Source organism: Sciurus vulgaris, assembly GCF_902686455.1.
Source record: "Sciurus vulgaris genome assembly, chromosome: 4".
Taxonomy (NCBI): Eukaryota; Metazoa; Chordata; class Mammalia; order Rodentia; family Sciuridae; genus Sciurus; species Sciurus vulgaris.
In genome coordinates this window covers 82,441,316-82,445,437 of record NC_136464.1, presented here as the reverse complement: position 1 = coordinate 82,445,437, position 4,122 = coordinate 82,441,316, and positions in this window count along the sequence as shown.

Genomic DNA, 4,122 nt, shown 5'->3' with positions numbered 1-4,122 from the left:
AAGCATTGCTCTCGCAGTGCCTGTTATCCAGTGGAAAATACTTGTTAGTTCCAGTTGCTTTTCTTCAGTTGAAATCTTTTCAGTAAGATTAAATGCCAAAGAGGTTAGAATTCCCCAGGCTATTTGAAAGTCTTTAAGTGTCATTAGCTAAATAGGCCACTGGATGTCATGCTTGATCTAAGCTACTGTGTTCATCTTGTCCAGGGCACTTTGGTTTGGACAGTCATTGACTTTAGAGTTTGAGTGGACCTTAGGGATATCCAAGGCCAGAGTTTGAAAACTGTAGGCTGTAGAAAGATTTTGTTTTGCACACATTTTATTTTTTCCAGTTTTAATTGATCTTGAACGCATTTAGACAAAAGACACACTCTTCAGTTTGATTAGAGTTGGGACAGCTGGTTCTACTCCCTACAGTCCTCCTGGAGTGCTCACTCATTTGAGTTAGCCACCTGGTTCCTTAAGGCAATGAATGTGGGAGTCTCTGATCTCATTTTAAAGAGAAAGACCCTGACCACTGGTCGGACCCACGACTTATGTTAAGTTGGCAGTAAATCTGGGACTAGAACTCAGTTTCCTTGACTCCCAGCTTGGTCCCTGACATGGAGTCACTGTAGAGATAGAGATCAAGATTATGCACTGTTAGGAAATTTCTACCACATACAAGGAGATGAGGCGAATCATCATCTGGCTCTGACTTTTGCCTAAGTCTGTCTAAGCACAACCTACTGAATATTTTGGCCTTTTGCATAGCACTAGATTGGGTGTTTTATATCATGAATGTTTTATTGCATTAATGTGGTTGGAGGAAGAGACTGTGGTTGGACATTGCAACCTAATTCCCAAGGCACTTAACTGCGACACATTAGGCTAACCATGAAGTCCATAACCTCTAACAGGAAATCGGTAAGACAAGCTAAGGGTCAAGATTTACCCCAGCTCTTATCAGAAAAGGCAATTCAAGAGAGCTCACTCTGAGTACTAGTAAGTTATAATGTAACCATATGTGCACACGTGTGTGTGTGTGTGCTCTCACACACACAGGAGTTTAAATTTTCATAACTTCCAGATGGAGGATATAGACTAGTATTGCTACTATTGCTCACATTCTACCCACTACCTTTGAAAACCAGGAGAGAGAGAGAGAGAGAGAGAGAGAGAGAGAGAGAGAGAGAGAGAGAGAGAGAGAGAGAGAGTAATTATCTCTCAAATTCAGTTGTCCCTAGTTGTATCCTCATCAGAATAGTAAAAGTTTATTTGGGGGATTACAGTGGCAGATTTGCAGACATATAGGAGCAACTAAGATAAAAGTGAAGGGAAAAAAATAACAGAATGAATCAAACAACATTACCCTATGTAAATGTATGATTACACAAATGGTACACCTTTACTCCATGGACAAACAGAGAAACAACATGTATCCCATTTGTTTACAATAAAAAAAAAAAAAAAAGATAAGAATGGTCCAGGTTTTCTAACTGGGGCCCTTGTTTTGAAATCCTTATGGTATAGTGTGGTCCCTTTCCTGGGGACCAGAAAATATTGTGGGCAAGCCAGGCCTATCTCTTTAGATATGATTTTTGAAGTTTCCCAAGGATGCTTACCAGCAGTTTCTACATTGAAATCTATTTTGAAGAACCTGATATCACTGATTAAAAATAGTAGCACAGCTTGTGGTACATAGATGTGGTACAAATATTAGAGAGTGTTAAATGCTATTGCTTCACATCACAAAACAGAATGGGGACCCAGAGGCAATAGAGGATGTGCTGGTGGCTATACAGCAATTTAGCTGAGCCAATATTTCTTGTCCCCAGAGCACTGGAATCCCCTTTCCTTGATTTCTTTAATTACCCTGCTGCATTTCCTATTTCATTCCCTTTGAAAAAATATTGAGGCATTATCAACACACAGTAAAGTGTACATAATAAAATTGTACAATTTGAAAAGTTTTGACAAATGTCTACTCTTACAAAACCATCATCACAAGATGATGAACCCATCCCACCACCCTTGGAAGCTCTCTAGTGCTGCTTGGTGATGGCGTCTTCTCATGCCTCCCCCCAGATAACCACTGATCTGCTGTCTTTCACATTAGATGAGTTTGCATATTCTAGAATCCGATCAAATGGAGAAATACAGTATAGACTCATTTTTTTCTGATTTCTTTCACTTAACATACTTATTTTGAGATACATCTTTTTATTGCTGAGCAGCATCCCATCATACAAATGTACCACAGTTTGTGTATCCACTCATTCATATGCTGATGGATGGTTGGGCTTCTTTTGGTGATTGGCTATTACTTTATTTGAATCTCGCATGCAAGTCATATTATGAATATATGCTTTCATTTCTCTTGAGTCAACACCTAGGAATGGAATGGTTAGATCACTTTAAAAATAACTTTATGGGGGTGCTATTGATATATATGATATACATTTAAATTACATAACTTGATAGGTTTTGACATATGCATATACCTATGAAAATGTCACCACATTCAAGAGAGTGAAGATATTGGTCATGTAGAAGTATTCCTGGGTATTCCAAGGAATTCTCAGGCAGCTACTGATCTGCTTTATGCCACTATTGGTTTTCCAGAAATTTATAAAATGGAATAATCCTGTATGTGCTATTTATGTTTGGTTTCTCCCACCCTGGATTCCTTCTCCTCTATGCTGTCTGGTTCTCAGGTGCTCCTTGGGAGCTAGAAGGGGGAGTTTCTCTTGGAGGTTCTAGTGTTTGTATCTGCTGCACAGTTCCATGACTCAGGTCACCCGCAGGTTAAATTCCAGGGAGGTAAAGGAAGAAAATCCCTAGGAAACTCACTACCATTATGGATAAATCATGCTTTGACTTTCCACCCTGATCTGCTTGCTAGAGTTTTCCATCGTAATCAGTGAGAGAGATAAGCTACAGTTAGTTGACCTCCATTTAAATAGCACTGGAAATCTGTGAGCCTGATTTTCACTTGTTCCTTAGAGAAAAGAATTTGGAAATTTCTATCAGATCACTACTAGGTTTCATTTGTAGATTTGTGTAATAGTAATGATATTTGTTTATTTGATGTGTACCATGCCAGGCATTGTGATGAGTATTTTAATGTACATAATTTCAATTCTCATAGTAACCCTGGGGGATGTGTTATAATTTCCCTTTAACAGATAAAGAAACAGAACTGGGACTTTAAGTAATTTTCCTAAAGTCAAATAGTAATTAGCAGAGCAAAGTCAGTTTTGACTGGCTTGAGAGTTAGTGCTTGTGCTGCTCTGTAAGGCAGCATGGGATTGAAAAGGCCAGTTGGAGCCTGTTGAGGTGGACCTTGAATGTTAGAAAAGCAGGTCTCAGTCTCCGAACACAAGCATGAGAGGAAAAATCACTTTGTTTTTCTATTGATCAACCTGATTTTTTTCTTTTATTTGTTCTTTTAAGTTGTACATGACAGTAAAATCTATTTTGGTATATTTATATAAGCATGGAATATATCTTATTCTAATTAGGATCCCAGTCTTGTGAATGTACAGGACTTTGAGATTCACTGTGGCATATTCATATATGTACATAGGAAAGTTATATTAGATTCATTCCTCTTCCTATCCCCTTCCCTTCCCTTCATTCTCCTTTTGTCCAATCCCCTGAATTTCTATTTCCCCCATACTTTGTTGTGTATTAGCATCCAAATGTCAGGAAGAACATTTGACCTTTGTTTTATTTGGGATTAGTTTATTTCAGTTAGCATGATCGTCTCCAGATCCATCCATTTACTAGCAAATGCCATAAAGTCTTTCTTCTTTACAGCTGAGTAATATTCCATGTGTATAGATACCACAATTTCTTTATCCATCCATCTGTTGGGCTTGGGGCATCTAGACTGGTTCCATAGATTAGCTATTGTGAAGTGTGCTACTATAAATATTGATATGACTGTGTCACTATAGTATGCAATCCCACCTATGGGAAGGATGAAAATTAAAATTTCTAAGATTCATCCTCTCATTCCTGAGGCTGTACTATAAGCTTAAGCTTTGGTATCCTTTCCAGTTCCAAGGCACAGGAATGGAAATGGAATATCTGGTCTTCATTATTAGGTCATGGAGATGACCTCCGAGAAGATCAATGTCT